Raw genomic sequence first — 13,331 nt, forward strand, 5'->3', positions numbered from 1 at the left:
AGGGTGTGGGGGGAGAGGCCCCAGAGAGTGAGCCTGTGGGCTGAGCTGCTTATGTCAGGGGCTGCTAGGTGGGTGTTAGCCTGCCCGGTGGCCAGGCCAGATGGACCAAGCATTGTGAAAGGTCCGGGCAGCGTGCAGGGTGCTGCTCGGACTCAACACAAAGAACACAGCACATGCCACATGTGGGAGGTGGCCCAGACCAGGCTGCCTCGCCATGTCCCCAGTTGGTCTACCTCGCTGGCCACGAGGCAGGCGAACTGGGGACATGACTGGATATGTCAGGCGCAGCCAGGGAGGTGAAGAGCAGGGAAGTCTGCTCCACCGAGACGGGTGGAGTTGTGAAGTAACATCCTGGGCTGGCACGCCAGCTAGCCAAGGTGTGAAGGAGGAGGGAGGAAGTTTTGGACTACTCTGTTGTGCAGCTCGGGAGAAGAAAAGCCCAGGACTGCATAGCAGAGATGTCCGGGTGAAGGACAACGGCCCATCCCCTGCGACTGATGATGCATTGCTGAGGAGGTGGGCCAAGAAGCCCCAACAGGATGCAGAAATTGGTAGTGAATATGGCAGCATCCACACTGCTATGGGGACGCTGCCTGAAGGTAAGAAGAAAGTGGTAGCAGTGGTGACAGTGGCGGCATCCCCATGTCACAGGGGACACCACCTGAAGCTGCAATGGTGATGCAGGCCGCAGCAGTGACGTGGGACAGCCCCCATGCTAACGGGGCCAGCTGAAGTTTTAAATTAAACCACGGGTCAGAGGGGAGTGCGGCTGGGCACTCTCAGTCTGCAGGGCCCACCCAGAAGATTTAGAAAAGGCTGTGGGTGCGGCATTGATTGCAGGTAGAACCATGCCTGATGAAGGAAAAGGGCCACAGGGAGAAATGGTGACGGCAGTCGAACCCACACTTGCACAGGGGGCTGCCCAGAGCAAGAGAGGCGTGTCGGCTGCGCAGTGAGTGTGTGTGGTGCCTATGAAGTGGACAGGGCCACCCTGAAGAAAGAAGAGGGGCCAGAGCCCCACTTATCACCAGGCCCCCAGCTTTACAACCAGTCCACAGCCAGCACTGCAACCAGTCCTGAAGCCAGCCCTGCAGAGCCACCAGAGACAGGCCCATGAAAGGTACCGTGAAGGGGGTGACAGACTGCAGCAGTCCCCCCAATGTGGCATAGTGTTTATATGTAGTATATATGTTGTATGTTAATGTGTATATGTATGTGTAGTTATATGCATGTAGGTATTTATTAAATGTTAAGTAGGATGTTATGTAGGGCGTAGGAGTTTTTAAGGGGGAATGTTATGTAGGTTTAAAGGTAATTAGGGCCAGGATGTTGATTATAGGAAAGGAGATTAAATATGTAAAAGGGGGTTGAGGGGATGTACCATGGCATGAGGTAGCAGGATAGTGTGGTGGCCTGCCTAAGACCACCTAGCAGGATGGGACCACCCACAGAGGCCATCCTCTGGCCTCACACTCCACGTGGGTGTTACCTGAGGTTTGATAAGGGGCCTGTTGCACCAGCCTCATCCTAAGGGTCCCTGAGACCCCTTCAAGGAAGGGTGGGCTGATGTAGCAGGATCCAATTTAGGAGAATCCTAGGGGAAAAGGTTTTAAAAGTATAAGTGTTCTTTTATAAATAAAGAGGGTTCCCTGTTGGAATCACTATAAAATGAATTCTGGTGTCTGTGTCCATGTGTATACTAAGAACTCCTGTTGTAGCCCATCTCCTGGTATCAGTCATTTTATTTTGAGGTGCAGTGCCTCTCTCTAAAGGCGGGTCTGTGGGGTGGCTTGGAGGTGGTTCCCATGGGTACTGTCAATGGTTTGGGGTGAGGGAGGTGCACAGGTACTGTCAATGGTTTGGGGTGAGGGAGATGCACACCCTTGCTTGGACCATGGCCGGAAAATAGGGCTACAACTACAACAATGGAGGGCCTCAAAGAGCTTCCATATTGAACACTTACCAGCCAGTTTGTCTCCCAATGTTAAGTTTTTGCAAGAAGACATCTACTACAACGGCTGTCTAGCAGATAATCATTCAAAATGCAATTGTTGCAGCAGTGAATTAAATTATCAAAGTGCAGAAGATCAATGTATTATTTGTGCATTTAGGAAAATCCAAACTTATCTTTAAGTAAAGCTTTCATGAACTCTTGGGCATATTGTAATATAGAGAAGTTGTCACCCACCACTGTGCAATTCATAGTAGAAATGAAATCCAATGTCTATCAATCAAAAGATGGGGTTATTACAAATTATTTTACTCAATGTTATATTTTAGGAAAGAGCTTGTCTCGGCTACATCATTTTAAAGCACATTAACTACATCACAGTTAACAGAATATTTGTGCGATCGTTAAACATTTTTGATACATATAGTTCTGTGCCTGAAAAAATCACCTCAGTGATGTTCTTGCAGTACAAGTAATAGATAAAAGAAATGAAGCTTGTGGGTGAAGAGATAGCCGGGCACCAAGGAGATTGCATTGAATAATAGCGTTGGTGTGGGCTCCGTATGTAGGCCACCAGTTTCGAGGATCATCCAACATGGGGATCTTCAGGCAAATGATGGTGGAGTAAGTGTTTTGATGTCTGGTATTCCTACAATTGTATTTCTTTTAGGCAGCCCAACTGTAAAATCAGTTTAATTGGAAATGTAAGGCATTACTTGTCTGTTTGACATGTCCTTTCAGCATGGATAGAAACTAGGGATCTTATAGAAGAAACAAACACACTGTAACTTGGCCTGGATTTATGGTTTATTTTATTTATTTATTTATTCTGTATTTATAATGCGCCTCTCCACACAGTGTTTTCTCTGCTGAACTAGAAGGGTGGCGCAGAGCTGTGCCTAGGGTGCTGCTCCAATTGGCCTCTCAGGGGGTTAATCACTGGAATAGGGTGCATGAGTGCCCTATTCCAATGCAAACTGCCTCACTCCCGCATCGGAGCGAGGAGGTAATCATGTCAATAGGGTGCTGAGATAAAGCACCCTATTGTTATTAAATGCGCCCCACCGCTGCGGGTGCGTTTACTAACAAAGGGGCGCCTGCCGCACCGTCCCCCACTATGCCAGCTCATGGAGCCCTTGAAAGATTCCCCCGAGCCGGCATGGCAGGGGCTAATGGCGCCCTGGCCGGTCAACCAGCCCGCCCTCCCCTGAGGCTAGCTCTGCTAATCAGTATTGAGTGTGTCTTGCATGCGAGTCCCCGGCACATGAAGTATCCTGTTCCACTGCTCTATTTCAGGGAGTGTGCCACAAGTCCCCCCTCCCCCCAGGTGCGAGGCCCTGGGTAGTTTGCCCCTCCTGCGTCCCCCTCATGAGGGCCATGGGATCTTGTGAGTACAGAAGAATACTCCAGTGTCTCTGAGGATATGATGACTGGCCTGTTGGCTTAATTGCCTCTTCACTTTAAATTAAAATTCTTTCCACCAATAAAGAGTGCATCTGCCCTGAGTTCAGCTACTTTCAGCCTTTTGAAAGAAAGATAATGGAAAACAGATTTTTTCCATCAACAACGATTTTTGAAGGTGAAATCTCAGGGCTCAAATTAGAAATACATCCTATCACTCCTGAGTTGAATAAAGCATGTGCTGCCACATTGGTAGCTGTTCCATCAAATACACTGACTTTTCACAAGCTCAATCTTCTGACCCCTGTTTTAAAGTTCTTCATTCATGCCAACCTCTGAGACAGCAGTGGGCACTGAAGATGTCTGAGCTTGACATCAGCCCATTGCAGTTGCAGGGGTTCAGCATGTACTGTCTGTGAGAGAATGCTTCCACAGCATGTGATCACGTTGGTAACAGTGATCAAGCAGGCTCTTCTGACAGGCACACCATAGCACATAGCATATGACTGAAGCTCAATCCCACCAACACGGAATTTGTCCTACTAGGCAGTCCATCTAAGCAGGAGGCCATACAAGAGGGGTCGTATGACATGTACTTTGACGGTTTCACACCTTAGTTGGTTTCATGTGCCAAATCATTCCGATTTATTACTGACCACAATGTCTTCTTCCAGCAACATATCAACAAAAAAGCCCAAACTGCCTGGTCTCAAGTAGAACTCCCTCATAAGATAAAACCCTTCCTCCCACCTACAGTATTCAAAACCATGGTCCAGGCAGCAGTCATCCTGCACCTTGATGGAGTAAGTTCCCTCCTTACTGGCATCCTGGCCACACAACTGCCCCCCTAAGGGCTGTTCAACACACTGCAGCATGCCTCATTGATTTTTTTTAATTTATTTATAACACTTTCTGTAACGCCCAAACTCTGGGGTATCCCAACGTGTGGCACAGTAAGAATAGAGGTAGGAAGAACATACTATACAAGCATTAATTGTACTTATCAAAGAGGCAAGTTTTTACAAGCTATTTGAACACTGTGTAACATTGTTCATTTCTGATGGCCGCAGGGAGAGAGTTCCATAGTTTAGGTGCAGTAACCCCAAAGCTGACACCTCCTGCTATTTTGTTCTTATAGCGAGAGGTGAACAGTGAGATAATGGAGCTGGATCTTAACAAGCACACCACTAGTTTGAGTGACACTGTCGTTGGGGTAAAAGGGAGCCTCTTTATAAATGCACTAGTGGGCAATAGCTAAAGTTTTAAAGTCAATCCGAGCTTTGATTGGTAGCCAGTGGGCCGCACGTGTGGTTGCCGAGATGTAGTCAGATCGTTGTAATCCAAGGGTGGGGTACAGGGCTTTATTCTGCAGAAGTTCTTAGTTTAGCCAGATTAGATGCTCAGGCGCCCATGAGGAGAGCATTACAATAATCCAGTTTGGAGAGGATAAGTGCTTGTGCAAGTGTGAGGCAGTTTCTTGTTGACAGGAATTGCCTTCTCAGGGAGATGAGCCTAGATGTGTAGGAGGTGGCAGAGGCTAAGGTGTTGATATGCCTTGTCATGGTTAGCTCTGCATATAGTGGACACCCAGCGTTTAGACCTGTTAAAGTACTGGGATGCAGGTGCCATCAATGCAGAGGGTGCTAAAAGCAGTGTGAAGCTTTTACAGCTGGCAGGGAGAGCTCACAATGAGTAGCTTGGTTTTATCGTCATTTAGACAGAGGTTTTGGATGGCCCTCCAGTTTTGTATGGTGCTGTAGACTGAGATGATTGTGTGAGTGTCTGAGGCGTAGTTAGTTTTTGGCTGTCATCTGCAAAATTGTTGTAGATGATCCCAAGTGAGTCTAGTAGGTCAAACAGGGGCTTAGTGTATGTGTAGTAAAGTGTGGGTCAAAGGCAGGAACCTTGTGGGACATCTAGAGGCGCGAGGATGGGGTTGGCCACAGCCTGGCCAATGAACACTCTGGTGGTGCGTTCACTGAGGAATGAGTAAATCCAGGAGGTGCCTTTGGGTGAAAACAATTGAAATGCTTGCCTAGTTGTTGACATAGGGTGTCGGGGTCGACCAGGTCAAAGGCTGCAGATAGATCTAACAAGTGGAGGATGCCTAGGTTGCCAGAATCACGGATAGTATGGATTTGTATTTTCAGATCAAGAAGGGCTGTTTATGTGCTATATTCAGGGTGGAAGCAGATTGTCTCATTCCTCATTGCTCAAGGTATTGTTGGACTTGTGCATGCACTAAACTGTCAAGTATCTTGAACAGAAAAGGGACCATGGTAATAGGATGGTAGTTTGTGGGAATGGAAGGATCAAGGGAGGGTTTTTTGAGGAGTGGTGTGATACAGGCTTCTTTGATATTTGAAGGAACATCACTGGTTAGGAAGGAAGCGTTGACAAAGTTGGTGATGGTGGGTGTCAAGGTAGGAGTGTAAAGCTTCACTATATGAGCGGGGCATGTGTCACTTTTACAATTGGAAAGTTTTAGCGATAGGATAGTAGCTAGAACTTTCTCTTGCGTGACTTGATTAAACTTGTAAGGCGGGGGAGAGGAATAACGGGCCACATCGGGGTGGTCAAGTATGTTCTGTGTTGGGGCTTTAGCTGCAAGCATGGCTTTTTATGCACTAGTTTTAGCACAACGTGTTTCAAGTTTAAGTGCTAGTGTGTCTTGTATGGTGGTACACCAGGCCTTGTCAGTATGGATGGTAGAGATAATGGGAATGGGAAGTTCTCTCAGGATTGTGAATAGCGCTTTAGTATTGGAGTCTGCTTTGGAGATTCAAGCATTGTAAGAGTTAGCTTTGAGGGTAACTACCATAGTCTTGTAAGTGTGGGAGTCAGTGGAAAGGGCTTAACAGTTGCTACGGAAGGGTGTTTTCTGCATAAGTGTTCAAGGGCTCTTTTATTCCTGCATAGGCTGACTAGATCCCCAGAAAACCAAGAGTTATTGGGCTTGTGGGGTTTAGGTATTTTAGAAATTAAGGGGGCATACTTGTCCATGGTGTGGAGGAGACAGGAGAGGTAGTGGTTGGCCATGTCATGTGGGTACTTGTAAGTGCACAAGGCGCAGGAGGTGAGCGAAGCCAGGAGAGTTGGCTCCAGTGCTTCATGCGTCAATTTACAGGTGTTACAGACATGTGCAAGGTTTGGCATAGGAGAATGAGCAATATTAGGGATTGGGAGGTTAAAATGAATGAGTGGTCAGACCAAGGTATAGCGCTAATGGTTGTGATGTCTATGGTAGCATTACCCGTGAGGATCCAATCCATGATGTGTCCTTATAACAGGAACTAAGAAATGTGACCACCTATGCTCATCCTAAGAGAATTACACAGGCTAGCCATCCCAGGGAGGATGCTCTTCTAACTTGCCAGCATCACATATATGACCATGCTCTTCAGTGAATATCTAGAGTGTACTCTGGGACTGCTACCTCTAGCTGTAAAAAGTTCAAAACATGTTTCTAAAATGTTTTGTTGAGGTTCTAAATGTTATATTCTAAGCTCTAGTGATAGAGCCCCATACTTCTTTTTCCATCATAACCTGCTTGCCAGACCCTTTCCACCACCCTGGAGACAGTCAAAATCCTGCCTGTATCTCTGGCAGGTTTCGCAGCACAGAATAGTGCTGTCCCTGATGCAGGTATCAGAGATAGTTGGATCTTTGTGTTTTCTGACAAGTAAGTAAACCTTGTACCCTTGAGCAACTATTAGTCAGAAATATTGTTGTGGGCCTGCCATCAAAACACTTAGGAGCCAGTGCTTGATACCCTTGTGTAAATGATAAACAGTAAATGTTATCAATTGTCCCCATGCAGTTGTGCCACTAAGATAGCTAGCATTTACATTTACTTGTAACATACAGTCTCTTTGTACTCATAATAAAGGAATATACATTGAATGCTCTTCCACTTGTATTTGGAATGTATGTATATTTCCCGCTATAGATACTATATGATCATTACAAATAGCATAGTCAAACAATAGGCAATTTCCAATATAATCAAGATGGTGCATCCTTCGCACATTTAATTCTCGAAATCCAAAGCTTACAGCCAATTATCGATGTACATAGCGATGTAAATTATGACATGCTAAAACTAAAGATATACTGACATTAATGCTGCCATGAAAGGGGAACCAGTAGTTATGTGATTTAACTTCAGCCACTGTACACCTATCAAAAGGAAAGGCTAACCCCTATCATAAAGCACTGCTTACTAGTAAGCAATATTCTATTTAAAAAAAGATAAGCTTATCCCATGAATTAAAACAATACAATTACACATTGTATTGCAATATTTTTGTTTATTTTTCTTCCATGTCCATCAAAGGTATATATGAGGTGACTTATCCTGGTCAGAGGATGTGAAAGGGGACACACATCTTTTGAATCGTGCCATGCTCAACGTACACAACAACTTCATTCACTGTGCCCAAAACATAACTAGCCCGACAAAATCATGGCCTCGCTGGAAAATGTGGCTTATAGTATTTCTACTCTAATTCAAGCCCCCAAAATGTAGGGGGACATGACTACAATTAGAATTGGAAAATTCAAGAACCAGGGTACAGATCTGCATTGCCATGTATAGTCTATCTGGAAAGCTGCTAGTCCTATCTACCTTCTTCTCAGCTTTTCCCACACCACACACAGAACTGCCCAACACGTGTTTAGGATCTTCAGAGTGTGTTATAAATAGTTTAATCAGTTCATTTAATAATCACATGACTCCTAGCAGCTAATCCTTCCATTCTCTATCAAAAGAGTCATAACCTCTTACCATATATATTCCTATTGGGCAACACTGTTCTAACTGTTTTACTCCATATACCTTCCAATGGGCCCATTACTAATATGCATTCTATGGTATTCATGACAAACTGCTGCGGATCGGCTAGCGAGGGAGGGACATAGTTTGCAGAGCTGTTTCAATTCTTGGGCCACGAATATTGAACCAGGTATGAGGTCGTGGAAAACAAACATTGGAAGGACAATGGCTGAACTGTAGGGCCCCAGGCGACAACTTTATATGGCAATTTGAAGTGTATATTGGTAAGGTTTTTTTTCAGGGGTTATCCCAGATTTGTGTTCAAACGTGGTTATTAGCAGGCTGTATAGATTGCATTTGGTGTACACAATTCCTTGTGGTGATACAGTGCGTATAAAGGGATGGAATACTGTGACACCTAAAGTGAGCAAACCAATTACACAGGAGATTTACTGTAGAAAATGCCGGATTACTCTTCAGGGGAACAGGATATTAAGATTCTCAGTTAGTTGCCCAAGCAAGAAGGAGATGTTGCTTATCAGTACGGCATTGTTATTAAAGATGAAAAATACAAGCACATGTGCCTCACTCCTGAAGCGTGATGAGATCTGTGCCCTTCATGCATTGAGTATGGAGATTAGGTTGAGAGCCAGGGGAGGCACACGTGCCCCACTCCTGAAGCGTGATGAGATCTGTGCCCTTCATGCATTGAGTATGGTGATTAGGTTGAGAGCCAGGGGAGGCACATGTGCCTCACTCCTGAAGCGTGATGAGATCTGTGCCCTTCATGCACTGAGTATGGTGATTAGGTTGAGAGCCAGGGGAGGCCCACGTGCCCCACTCCTGAAGGGTGATGAGATCTGTGCCCTTCATGCATTGAGTATGGTGATTAGGTTGAGAGCCAGGGGAGGCACACGTGCCTCACTGCTGAAGCGTGATGAGATCTGTGCCCTCCATGCATTGAGTATGGCGATTAGGTTGAGAGCCAGGGGAGGCACACGTGCCTCACTCCTGAAGGGTGACGAGATATGTGCTCTTCATTCATTTGAGTGTGGTGATTAGGTTGAGAGCCAGGGGAGGCACATGTGCCTCACTCCTGAAGCCTGATGAGATCTATGCCCTTCATGCATTGAGTGTGGTGATTAGGTTGAGAGCCAGGGGAGGCACATGTGCCTCACTCCTGAAGCCTGATGAGATCTATGCCTTTCATGCATTCAGTGTGGTGAGTGTGGTGAGTAGGTTGAGAGCCAGGGGAGGCTATTTCACATTCTTTGATGATCTTCCCGGTAGAAAAGTATGCACATGTTGTTGAAGCATTCATCTATGTTTGCCTGCGTTTTGACATAAGGAGTTGGATATGGCAATTTGAAACATAGTTAAACGTTTTCTGGGGCAAATACATCCCATTTGTGATGTGAAAGGGTGCATTGGAGCATAAATAGGCTTTATCTTTAGGGTTGACCTTCTATATGTGCATCTATGATTAGCAAGGATAAAGAGATACGGGGAAAGTCATGGCCAGCCTGTAAAGGTTTGATGATGTGCAGCTGGGCTTCCATTTAAGATAAATTCCCACCGGTTTCACACGGTATGGTTTTCTCACATGTGTTCCTACCTCTCTGAGTCTGGATCAGGGACTCCTTAATTTTCCGCCTTCTTTTATGTGAGAGGAAGCAGTGTCATCCATTTGAATACCCAGAGAAACTCCATAGGTAGCCAATCACACAGCAACTCCTTCCACATTGTCCTACTGTTTTCAAAAAACATGTTTTCTGGCTTCAAAAAGCATCGCTGAATATAATTTGTCTGAGTTTCTCTTCACGATTCCATATTTTCGACTGCAGTCACTTACTTTGATTTTGGAAACATTGTATTTGCATATAAACAGAAGACTTTTCCAGCAGACATAGAAGCACTGGCTGTATTGGGGGTCCACTACATCAATACATAGGTCTCCTGTTAATGACCAATTATGTGCTTATTAGCAGTAAGTCAGGGCTAGAGGGTGGGTTTAACACTGAAGTAATAGGGCAAGTACAGGTGTGGGAAAGAGAAGGGGTTTGATTGATTGATATTTTATTTCTATCACGCTCGTACACAAGTGCTTCAGAGCACGACAAGGCAAGGGAGGGGAACAGGGGAGAACAAAACAGCGATTTTACTAGGCCCAGTGACATTGAGAACGCGCAAGTGCATGGGAGAGGGGGGAGGGGAAAAATTTATGGAAGGGGGGAGAGGTGGAAAGTACAAAGCAGAGGAGAAACAGATAAATAACAATAAATAAATAATAAAGGCAACAAACAGTGGTAATGCAGCCAGCAATTTGCAAGTGCTAGGTTTAAGGCAGCAGACAGGGTAGGTCCGATAAGTGCAGGAAGAAAAAGGGGGGGCTGTATGGGTACAGATACAGACCCCAGTGCAAGGGGTGGCCCGGAGGCAGTGCGGGAGGGTGATAGGATGAGCAGGTACCTGGGCCAAAAAGACAGAGGGTGGCCAGGTGCATGGTGCCAAGAGAGAACAGATCAGCAGGGGAGAGGGGGAGCAAAGGCAGAAGAAAAGAGGAAGGTCTTGAGGTGCTTCCGGAACCGGAGATGGTTCTCCTCAAGTTTTAGAGTGGCAGGGAGGCTGTTCCAGAGGGAGGCCCCAGCGGAAGACAGAGATCTACCCCCAGCTCGTTTCTTAGAAAAACGACTGACCCTGAGTGAGTTGGAGGTAGAGGAGCGAAGAGCTCGAGAGAGGAGGTATTTGCGGAGGGATAGCTGAAGGTATTTTGGACCCAGGCCCCAGAAAGCCTTGTGGACAATGCAGAGGGTTTTGAATTTAATCCTTGCATCCACTGGGAGCCAGTGAAGAGATTTCAGAGCTGGAGAGATACGATCCCAGGGCTTGAGGCCAAGGACAAGTCTTGCAGTCCTGTTCTGGATTAGTTGCAGAGGGCGGAGAGTAGAGGCAGGTAGATTTAGAAAGAGGCTGTTACAATAGTCCAAGCTAGAGAGAACCAGAGCTTGAGATACCATGAGCTTCTGGGGGAAGGAGAGGAAAGGCAGAGTACCTCTGAGGAGGTGCAGTCGGAAATATGACTTTTTAGAGACCTCAGAGATGTGGGCGGAGAAGGAAAGGGTGGAGTCAAAGATGAAGATTTTAGGGGGGCGGGTGAAGGTTTGTTGGAGTTCTCCACTTGAACAAACCTGGGAACAGGGCTTTGCATCTCAGAACAGACCCCAACCACATCAACACACGCTCTAAGTGTTTCTCTGATAGAACTGGAACAAGTGAAAACTCAAGCAGAATGGCTCACTCCATAGACCTTACAACATGAGGACGTAACATAACCGTAAGTTCAGAAAAGGCACCAGCAACAAGGACACTGTCCCGGGGGCTTCAAAGCATGGTTTGAGGCACAAAACTCACTACCAGCAGAGTGCACAGTATACTCATGCGCACAAGGAAGGACACTTCTTAACTGCCATGTGACTCTCAACGGCCTACCAAGGTCTCCCGTGTAGGGAGTGTGTGTTACCTCGACATCAATCAATACATTAGTAGTCATTGCCACCTGGAAGGTGGTGCTGTTTATGCAGTACATACAGTTTGAAGTGCTTAAAAATACAATGGGGGTCATGTTTGTCAAAGTATGAAGTGCACAGAGAGGATTGGCCCTATTTGCATTTTTGTGCAGAAAGGTACACACATGCAATTTTCCTCTTTTCCATCTGGTAGAGGAAAAGGTAAGAGTAAAACATATGCTAAATCATATTTACTCTTCACTTTTCCACTAAATTGGTGGAAAAGTGTAAATACCTGCCACAATTAATGGAATCTATCTGCGTTTCAGGTGGTCCTTGGAGGAGGATTCCATACATTCGCCACCAGTATGAAAAGGCCCGATGATAGAAACCCACACGGATTTGCTAGGCAGCTCCCGACGGGCAGTCAGATGTTTTCACCTCTGCCTGCCAAACCAAAGAAAATCCCACAGATCGGTACAGATGGCAGCACAAGTGTGGCACCACTTTTACTGCCATTTTTACTGATCCGCAAGATTACGAAAAAGACCCCAATGTGGTTGCTCCAAAACAGTCATTAATGACCATATAGGTGAAGGGCAAGAGGATGTTATTTATTTGTTAGTCACCAAATATATTAAAAACAATTCAAACGGTTGAATAGATAGCTGAATGTTCCATAAAGGTCACCAGTGTGCAACGTTCTAAACACCACATTGCATAATGCAATACAGCATACCATGCCATAGCTAAACTAAACTTTGCACTTGGGATGATGGTTGGTGGGAATAAAGGGAAAATACATATAGTATCTCTCTCTCTCTCTTTCACCCTCCCTCTCTCTCTCTCTCTCTCTCCCTATTACTCTAACTCTTTTTTGCTCGCGCTTTTTTTTCTCCCAGGTAGATACATCATTCACACTGCGCAGCAATGCTCAGGGACTGGTAGGTGAGGGGGAGATTGTTTGCTTGGAGGAACTCCTCTCATTGACCCTACAGTGGACGAAAAAGGCTCCCATAGACAAGAAAAACGTGGGACACCATGTCTCTTTTGCTAAAAAGGCAGCACAGAGAGACTCGCACTATCTTGCACGCGTGCCGTACCAGCTCGTTCCAGGTCCAGGCCTGTCAGGGCAAAGACCAGCATGGTCTTTCAATGCCTGGCCATTTGCCCCCTGATTTTAACCCAGTTATTCCTGAAAGCTGCGAAATTCAATGTATGAGTAGAAAGCAGGCAACAGACAGAGTTTGGAGGACGTGCCACAGCAGTAGCCGAAAATAAATGCTGCTTCAGGCAACGTATAAGCGCCCGTCTACCCTTCGATGGTTCCCGCGCTCAGCGCGTCCACCCTTCGATGGTTCCCGCTCTCACCGTGTACTAGCGCCTCTATTTGATGGCCAGAGAGCGCCGTTCGGCTTTTCCGCTTTCTGCACTATAGGAGCGGGCCAGATCGGAAGAGAGAGAGAAGAGGGGCAGAGGCTGGGAATGTGAAGGGAAAGGATACAGCACATTTCTGCATGTGCTGTTTTTCTTATATAGCACACACATAGCTGCCAAGCAAAAGAGCTCTGCGTAACAAGGGGGCAAATTAATAGAAAATACAAATATAGAAACAATTAAAAGGAAAGACAACGAATGGTACACTTGGAAGGACATGGAGAAAGGGGTTGATGGGGTTTACAAGAAAGGGATAGAAATT

General features: G+C 46.0%; 1 protein-coding gene across 1 annotated transcript in view; it reads right to left on the reverse strand.

Moving 5' to 3' along the window:
* Window positions 1-13,331, reverse strand: part of LOC138471866 (ficolin-1-like) — a 396,029-nt gene that overhangs the window by 258,550 nt on the left and 124,148 nt on the right. The gene's annotated exons all lie outside the window — the stretch shown is intronic.

The sequence above is a fragment of the Ambystoma mexicanum genome, chromosome 8, assembly GCF_040938575.1.
Source record: "Ambystoma mexicanum isolate Mex_15411 chromosome 8, UKY_AmexF1_1, whole genome shotgun sequence".
NCBI classification, from domain to species: domain Eukaryota; kingdom Metazoa; phylum Chordata; class Amphibia; order Caudata; family Ambystomatidae; genus Ambystoma; species Ambystoma mexicanum.